The sequence below is a fragment of the Staurois parvus genome, unplaced genomic scaffold, assembly GCF_062004578.1.
Source record: "Staurois parvus isolate SC_StPar_1 unplaced genomic scaffold, SC_StPar_1.0 ptg000052l, whole genome shotgun sequence".
Lineage (NCBI taxonomy): Eukaryota > Metazoa > Chordata > Amphibia > Anura > Ranidae > Staurois > Staurois parvus.
The window spans coordinates 6,315,396-6,325,026 of record NW_028317848.1 but is presented as its reverse complement, the minus strand read 5'-3'; the positions used below and the strand labels follow the sequence as shown (position 1 = coordinate 6,325,026).

Genomic DNA, 9,631 nt, shown 5'->3' with positions numbered 1-9,631 from the left:
CATGCAAAATGGCGGAAGAAAAAAAATGGGAGAAGGTTGGAAAGATGAAGGAAAGCATAAAGGAGGCCAAGAAAGGGAACAGAGGAAGGGGAGAGGGGGGCGTGTGACTTCCTCATGCTCACATTTTTAAATAAAAGATTAGTGTCCTCAAGTTTGTTGCTAAGAGTAATGGAGCATCCTACAGTGACTCTGTACGTATACAAGTTCATGATTTCATTAAAGCATCAAAGGCATACCCCTAGATTGGTAATGAGCCTGAAGAGTGACTTGAACTGTGTATATGGCTGCAGTGCACCTACTGGGGTAAGAACCCTGGGTAAATATCAAGTGGCCCTTGTGGGGGTGAGCGCTACATAAACTTTTCACCATTGTATATGTATATTTTGGAAGGTTAGCTTCCTACACAGCCTTAAACTGCAAAGAAGCCTTACTGTAAAGAAGCCATTCTGTTTGTGGGTGTTAAGCTTTTTCTCCCCCAGCTTTCTTGTCATTTATAGTTACCTTAAGTTCAACAACTTTGTATAAAGCTTTTCATTGTACTATTAATGTATTTATATCCCTTAATCACTTCTTTGTGAAGAAGAATACATTTAGTCCAGTTAAACTCATAGCTGAGGTCCCCATGCCAATTAATAATTCAGTTGCCATTTCCCAGTTCCACACCATCCTCTTTTGTAAACTGGGGCCAAAAATTGAACTGCATACTCAAGAAGATATTCAAGAGACAAATATTTCATTTGCTGCTCCAGGTGAGATCAGGCAAAACATTTCACAATCACAACTTGTCTCCACTAAAGCAATCAATTTTACCAGCAACAGGAATACCACACACTAAGAGGCAAAATAATAATTTTCCCTTATTAAAAGTACCAGCAGGAATGTGTTGAATACTAACAAGTTTCACGCTAGGCACAATGATCAAAGAATCTCTGAGAAAGTGCTGGGCCTAGCACAAAACATGTCAGAAGAGAACTTGTTCCTGCTGGAAATGTTAAAGACATTTTACCTTAATGCAGCCCCCCTTATACTTACCTGAGCTCGTTGCAGCGTTGTGCATGAGAGCAGAGGCTCTGTCCACTCTCTCCCTCCTCATTGACTCAGAGACAGCAGTGGAAGCCATTGGCTCTTGCTGTTGTCAATCACAGCCAGTGAGGAGGGAGCAGAGGACAGGGCTGAGCCACGATGTATGTGGCAATGGACACACAGAGCACAGCTAGGGATCAAGCCCGCACAAGAGCCTCCATAGCAAGAAGTATACTCTAGGGGCAGTCAACAGGGGGGAGAGGCCAGGAGCACTGGCGGGGGACCCCAGAACATGATGATCAGGGCTGCTCAGTGTAAAACCACTGCACAGAACCGGTAAGTATTACATGTTTGTTATTTTTAAAACATAACATCTGTTCCTTTTACAATATATTATTTTGCATCTCGGTTTGTGTTATTCCTGCTGCTCGTACAGTTGAAGATATTCAAGGGGTTTTACTAATGCTTTCTACAGGGGCAAGATTATGGGGTTGACTTACTAACGGCGAATAGGCTGTTCACTTTGCAAGAGAATTTTCCTTGAGCATATTTTTGCTTGAACATGTATGGATGATGGAAGTCAGCAGAGTTTCACTTCATTCACTAAGCTGATGGAAATTTCTATTGCAAAGTGAACAGTCAATTTACCTTTATTAGACCAACCTGTGTCTCTCTCTCTGTTCAGTCTATAGGGTTAATAAGGGCAAACAGGCTTTTTTACACTTAGCTTAGTGAATGAGTTGAAACTCCACTGCCTTTCATTATCCAATCAAGTGCAAGCAAAAATACAGTTTTTTATTTTTCTTGCACATAAATGGGCATAGTTTACAAAGTAAATTTTCACCACGTTCACTAAACCAAGGGATGGCACTGCAGCACATCAATGAGAGTAACTTGGGTTACCATGCATGTGTTAACAGAATGGCCTGGTTGACCAAGTTTAAAAATGTGTGATTTTCTCTGTTGCTCATTAGCCTAAAGCATAAGGGACAATTTGGCATTGATTAAAACAAAAACAAGAACAAAAGAGGTGGACCATGGCTTTATGACTAATATTTAATTGGTTCTTTGTTGAACATGAAATTCTGATGACACCATCAAACACATGCACATGACTATACTTTGTCATAGTCTATTACTTTAAATAGTCTTACATGAGACCTTTACTCCAATAAATGTTGTTGCTTCTCAGAATCGTTTGATATGGGTCCAACATCTTGACTGTTATGGTCTAAGACAATAAACATTTGCCACGTCCTCCAGGCAATATCATAATGATTACTTAGAAACACTTGTTTTTACAAATAAATGAAACTTTTGGTTTTCAGCATCTTGTTTATCCTACTGCCAGGAACACAACACAACATTTTAGTAATAGTTTGCGTGAAATGATGGTGTTATGTTATCCACCAGCAGGTGGAGCTTTAGAATCTATTTAATGTTTTCCTTTATCTCCATGCCTCCTCTGTTGCATGAAGTTTGTTGTCCAGATCCAGAAATACTCAGTACCTATAAGTATGGAGGAGCATGTTGTAGGAATATTGTAATATATATATATATATATATATATATATATATATATATATATATATATAGAATATATTGAAACACATTCTGTTCATTCTTGGACAGGCCCCAGTGACAAGACCACATTTTCACATCAAAAGAACTCTTTTCTACGTTAATTTTATGCAAGGTCACTTTGGTATTTGGGGAATAGCCTGTTTATCTTCAAATGGTTCATTGTTTACATGTTTAAGGATGATAAAGAATGTGATTTGACCATACAAGAAGTATTTATTGATGGTAATTAGGGATATGGTGAAAGGATGACTTGTTTACCTGGTAAAAACTATAGTGACCCTAGTTGTTATTTATAGTAATGACAAGTGAAGTCTTTTCATGTAAGATCAAAAGTGTTTTGTCATCCAATCAGAAACCCTCCAGTAAACTGTATTTCAAGGGACATTATTTTGGCTGGGAGAGGAGTTTCTCCCATTCATTAATTTGGAAGCACAGGTATAGATTATTACATGCATGGAAGCTACATAGGTGCATATTAAAGGTTGGACATATGCTGGAGGGTGCTTGATATGAAGTATCTTAAATGAGACTCTGAGGGCTGTTGTTCATTGTAATATTTACAAGTATTCAGCTGGATTTCTGTCATCTGTAACAAATATCTTTATCCGAATAAATGCATCTCTCTGGAAAAGAATCGTTGGACTAGTTGCTGCAGGAAAAGTACATTTTATAAATATACACATTGTCATTCATCTTCCTTTATTAATATAAGACAACAGATTTGTCTTATGAACTGTTTCTGTGTAGACCTCATAATTGAAAAGACAACATATTATTAATATAAGACAACATATTGGTACCGTTACCCGGATCTGATTACTTTATGGAATATGCTGTTTGGACTTATCCAGAAGGAAGTGATCATCACAGGAGTACTAATATAATCTTAGTGAATACAAATAATGAACCACAAGTGCTAATGACTGTAGAAAGAAGTTTCACTATATCTAAAGAAGGTATTATATCATAAGCCCTCATGATATGAGATGGAGTCTATACAAAAATCCTACATATAACGGTCACCAACTCTAAAAACTGTCCTACGATTTTACAGTGGCCAGAATATGGACTTTTTATTGAGTGGACTCAAACTTTTGTATATAATGATGTTTCATATGTGTTACTACCATTGTTGTTGAATTTTACATTATTTAACATTCCAGAGAGTTGCCCAGAATCAATGAGAATATGGTTTAAAACTGTCTTTCAAACAAATCTAAACTTATTTTGGATGCTACACAAGGGCTCAATTTTAAGAAAGTTTCAAAGAGGGATCTGAGTACTGATATAATATCAGGATTCAGTTTGGGTAGTTCAATGTGGAATCGAGCTGACATAGAGCGTTTAAATACAAGAGAACAACATTTTGTGGGTGGATTGCAGCAGGTACTACTTAAAGGGGGAAGAGTGGATTTTAACACTCTAGCTGAAATGAAGATTGACATTCAGAACATTCACAGCATTGCTGCAGATTTGTAGAACATTCAAATGTCTGTGAATGCTCTGAATAAAACACTTCAAACCAATAATGTGTCCAACTCTATGGTATGTGGTTTTATAGGTAACTTGCTGAGTGAACACTTGAGCCAAGGACTACAAGAAATTAAACAAGGAGAATGGCCAAGGATAATGAACTCAACTTTGTTATTCAGTCTGATTAAAGACAGTGGTGTGACCTGTAAAAACTTTGCTCTTGCTAAAATAAGGAGCCTGAATAATCTTTGCAATAAAAATCACATCGAGAAGCAGGAAATACCTTTGACCGTCGACATCCCTACATGGTCAACAACACCCTTACCTGTGTATAAGATGATCATTCTTGGTGAGGTGGAGGTGACAAATGGCACTAACATACTGAAACAACTGCTACCACAAAGCAGACTCATCGTTAAGGAGAGCCAAGTATGGAAAACCATGGACCCTAACTGCTGTACCAGATGTGACCTTTCTTCCTGTTCTTTTGAGCGGCTAGAGTACGTTGATGGCTGATTTACTACCCATTCTGGGAAGTGCATGGTTCAACTGCATAAATATGAATCAGCTTGGAAAAGGATAATTCATGGAGATGACTCAAAGGTCTGTGCATTAGGGGTTCCCTCGTTTTCTTGGCAGAGACAAGTTCAGTGCCAGACACCTATCACAGGTTGGTGTGTGAACCTCACAGATGGACTATTGACAATTGGAGATGAGGACATTCGAGCGAATATTCTGATAAAACAAGTATCTGTTGATATTGAGCAAACTGATCTTGGCAATGGGGAATCTATGATCTCTCTTTTATTTAAAAAAATACCACCACGGTTGAATTGGATACATTATTTAAGAGGGATAGTAGGAAAATTATAGAGTTACAAGAACTGGTAAAGGAAAATGTCATCAGTTCTAAAAAAATTTCAAAAGAATTTCAGGAGCCCTGGTGGAGCATACCAAATAACACCTTTACAAACCCGCTATTGAGAACTCTTTCCATGATCTTTGCGATTGTTCAGTTTATATTAGTATGTTTACTGTTTGGTTTATATTGTTGTGGGAAAAGGCAATTAAGAAAACTCCAGGGAAATAACAAAAACTTAGAGCTGGCATCAATCTTAAGAACCAGGAAGGTGTGAGTAGTTTGCTTGGCCGTGAATCAGTTCTGAGTAAAAACCGATTCAAGTGGGGGCATGTAGGAATATTGTAATATATATATATATATATATATATATATATATATATATACACTGTATGTGGTGTATTCTCACGTTATTGACCAAGCCAGTATATGACTGAGCTAGATGTATTTTACACAACAAAAGCAGCCAAGAACTCTTTGCTATGTTAATTTTATGCAAGATAACCTGGGCACTCAGGGGTCGGCTTGTTACATTTCAAAGGAGGTAATTTGCAAACTTGCAAGGGTGATAAAATGCAGATGGCTCAGTCAGACTTGAAAGGAGTTGGTCAACATCTACTAAAATGGATATTAAGTATGGTACATAGCATTCTTCAAAGGCTAACTTGTTTATCTAATTAATAGTAAAAGAATGCAGTTTAGAAAATATCTAGACATCTTTTACTTCATCTGTCCAAGCCCAAAAGGCATTACCTGTCACCCAGAAGATCAAAGGGGCTACTAAAAGTGGCCAATCAGAGTGCTTGCCATTGTACTGAATGGGAAAAATCTTTCTCTGAAGGTTTCTAATGATTGCATGAATATTGTAAGTATCCTGTGATCTGCCTTGTCTGTACCTCTGCTTTATGAATTGTTTCTGGGCCGAATAAATGCATCTCTCTGGAAAATAACTGTTGGACTAATTGCTGCGGGAAAAGTACATTTATATAAATTTACACTGGTCATTCATCCGTCCTCCCCCATATTAATTAATATAAGACAACAGATTTGTTTTATGCACTGTTTCTGTGTGGACTTCATTGATATATGACAACACATGTGACTCTCTCCCCTTCCTGTCATGATGCGGGTGCTGGGTGTATGAGCAACCAATCACCAGGCCTGAGTACTTTCATTGGAAGTTGGGGAAGTTTATATGGCAAAGTGTGTTGTTTGAGTTGAGGCTCCAGCAGATGAACAAGTATGCAGAGGAGGGTTGGGAAGGTATTAGGAGCAGTTGTCAATTTTAAGCTTTTATATCAGTTCACAGGACAACAAAGCCAGTCAAGGGGTGATGGATCAGTATTGTTTGTATTTTGGAAAGGAGGCAGACTCATCTGATATTTTCCAGGTGACCCAAAGATCCATGGAGGGGATCCTTTATATCTATGACAGCCAACTCAGACTGGTGTCAGTTGTTGCCTGGCGTTGCTGTTTATAAATGTTGCAACTCTTGGAATCCATAGCAGGATGAGAAGCCATCATTCATGGTGATGTGATTAGCACTGTTTAGGCTCTCCTTGGTATATTTATATCATCCATGGAGAACAAGTGATGAAAGAGAAACATATTTTACCATTATCATACCGTGATGTTTATTTAAGCCATCCATTGTTGAACGAATGAAGTTGGCAAACATTCAATAAGTCTTTCTAGCTAGAAGGTACTACCATTTAAAGCAATGAGTACTGAAAATCGTATAACTATTCTGTGCTGCCTTCAGATTTCTTGGTTCATTTGAGCAGCTCTAGTCATTGCATGCAATATAATTATTCCAAGCCACTGAATTCCTAAACTACCAGTTTCATTGAATGTCTATTGTCAAACACTTTGACTAATTCAGTATTGTTGACACTTTTTCCAGTATTTTTACAGTGTCATTCAAGTTAACGCCTTCCCTAGCAGAAGCTTAAAGCGACATTAAAGCTTAGTTTTTAAAAAAAATTTAAATAAAAACATGTCATACTTACCTGCCCTGTACAATGGTTTTGCACAGGGAAGCCCCAATCTTCTTCTTCTAGGGTCCCCTGCCAGTGCTCCAGGCTCTTCCTCTTTGGCAAGTGGCTTTCCATGGGGGGCACCTGTGCATGCTTGCTCCCGAGCCCCCCTGCCTAGGTCTATTGACACAGAGAGGCTGGCTCGGTCCCACCCCCCCACTCGTTCGGCACGCATTTGATTTACAGCAGTGGGAGCCACCGGTTCCTGCTGCTATCAATCTGCCCAGGGAGGAGGGAGACAGCGGTGAGAGCATTGAATGCATTAAACCATAAGGCTTTAGAACCACTTTAACGGCTAAGAGTTCATGTACATGAGCACTTTTTAGCTACTTTAGTGATCACTGCTGTCTTCCACGTCCCATTTTGAGTGAACACAGGAGGTCGCTGGCTCAGCTCACAGAACACCTTATGTGTCTATACACACATTTACAGGAGTTTAGAGCAGAGGTCTCCAAACTTTTTAAACAAAGGGCCAGTTTACTGTCCTTCAGACTTCAGGGGAGCCGGACTGTGGCCATTGGGAGTAAACAATGCTCCATCTTAGGTATTAGGAGGAGAAATAGTTGGTGTTAGTGGGAGGAATTGTGTCCCATCACTGGTGTCAGTGGGAGGAATAGTGCACAATTGTTGGTGTCCGTGGCAGAAATATTGCCTCATGGGCCATATAAAGGCAAGCAAAGGGCCACATCTGGCTTGCGAGCCGCAGTGCTAGTGTGTCCACGAGTAGCAGTGTTTTGGCATAAAAAAACAAATGATGGTTCGAACGCATGAAAACGCATCTAAATGTGCATTTACGCTAGGTACGTTTCGCACGTGTGTTAATTCATTTAAATGGACAGAATAAATTATTATTCTGGCTAATGAAATGAATGAATGCCCAGCCATTTGACAAGCCTAAACGTTTTTTCTGCCAAAATACTGCGGCTCCTGGACACACTAGCAGTGGGTTTTTTTCTGCCTCTAAATGCCCCAGCCTCTAAACCAGTGGTCTCCAAACTGCGGCCCTCGGGCCAGATGTGACCCTTTGCTTGCCTTTATCCGACAAGTTTACAAGCACTGATTGGTTTGTTTTCTTTTTAGCACTGATCGTTTTTTGGGGTTTTTTTTTTGCCAAAATGCCGCTGTCAGGAGGAAAGGTTTCCAGGAGAGATAGCAAAAATGTACAGTGTGCATGAGGCCTTAAAGTTATGTAAACCCGAAACCAAAAATGAAATATATTGCAGGTTACCAGTCCTTAGACATGGTGGCCACATTTTTTTTTTCAGGGACCCACTGCTGCTGTGTACTGACGTCCCTAGAGAAGAATGAAAAGATGTGGATGTACGCTGTTTCGCACTGGGGGTAGCGCAGAGCTCCTGCACATGCATGGATGTATGTTTACATTCAGAGCACATGTTCATGCATGTGCGGGTGCTTTATGCTATCCCGGCACATAAACATGTACAGCCGTACCAGATGAGGGGGCGTGAGTACACTTCTGTGCTCGGAACCTCAACCTGTAAATAAGAAACTTTCTGTCCATGGCGGGCTACGCTCACTACCCCACTGTGTCTATGGAGGCAGCTGTAGTTACCACCAAGGCTGGACTACAAACATGTATCTCCATTAAATAAGGGTGGGGAGATGAAGAAAGATAAAATAGTTTTTGCTTTTAGTTCAGCTCATGGGAAGTGACATGGACACACCATTTCTGGTAAGATCAACAGGTATTTTCTGTACTTGATGAAAATGTTCTTAGCCTGAAAAATGAAAACTAATGCAGCCACCACATCTAAGGACAAGTAAGTCTAGTGTAATATATTATATTTTTGTTTTCTGGCCCTTGGGCAAGACTTTCACTTTTAAAAGGATACATTGAAGTCCAGATTCCCTTTAAGTGAGAAGTAAAACCATGTAGAAGAAATGAAACAGGAACTTGACATTTTCTCCCATAATCAAATACAAAACAATCTGGCAGAGGCTTGTCTCAGACAGTGGCCTGAGCCCTGAATAGATTTCGTATGAGTAAGCACATTGCCAGAAATTGTTTGAACACTTTATTATTGCATTTTCTTTTCTGCTGTAAAGATCATTTCACTGTGCTTTGGGAATCCTGTGTTAGGTGGAGCTCAGTCTGCGGTGTTCTCGCTCTCAATGCCTTCACAGTTTCAGTATGATACAAGCTAGTCACCCTTCACGCCTGAATTCCTTATTTTAGTTAATAAAAGGAAACTAGGCCAAAGCAAAAATGATATGTGTACTTATATTAAAGCTGAACTCCGACCTTCAGTCTTGCTTTGTTGTAGAGGCTCCTCTCCTTTACTGAAATGTCTTACTGTAATTTTGCTGCATAGTGCACACTTCTCACAGTGTGCACTAGAAGCCCCTTACAAGTCAGACAGAGCACACCTAAATTCCTGGCTGCGGGGCATCCAGCATCATCTAGCCCTTTCCTCCTCAGCCTTACTGGCCCACCCCCTTTCATTCACTGGATTTCAGTTCTTTCAGTCAAGCTCAGTATCAGGGGTGGACTGACAACTCATGGGGCCCCTGGGCAATAGGGGATCATGGGGCCCCTGTGTCCTTGCCCACTCTCAAAAAAGCCTATAAAAAGGTACCAGGGGCACTTCATGGGGCCCCCTACTGACCCTGGGCCCTCGGGCAGTGCCCGAGTGCT

At 40.0% G+C, this 9,631-nt stretch overlaps 1 pseudogene; it reads left to right on the top strand.

Moving 5' to 3' along the window:
* Window positions 1–622: 622 nt before the first annotated feature.
* LOC149470138 (uncharacterized) lies at window positions 623–5,216 on the top strand (annotated as a pseudogene).
* Window positions 5,217–9,631: the final 4,415 nt, after the last annotated feature.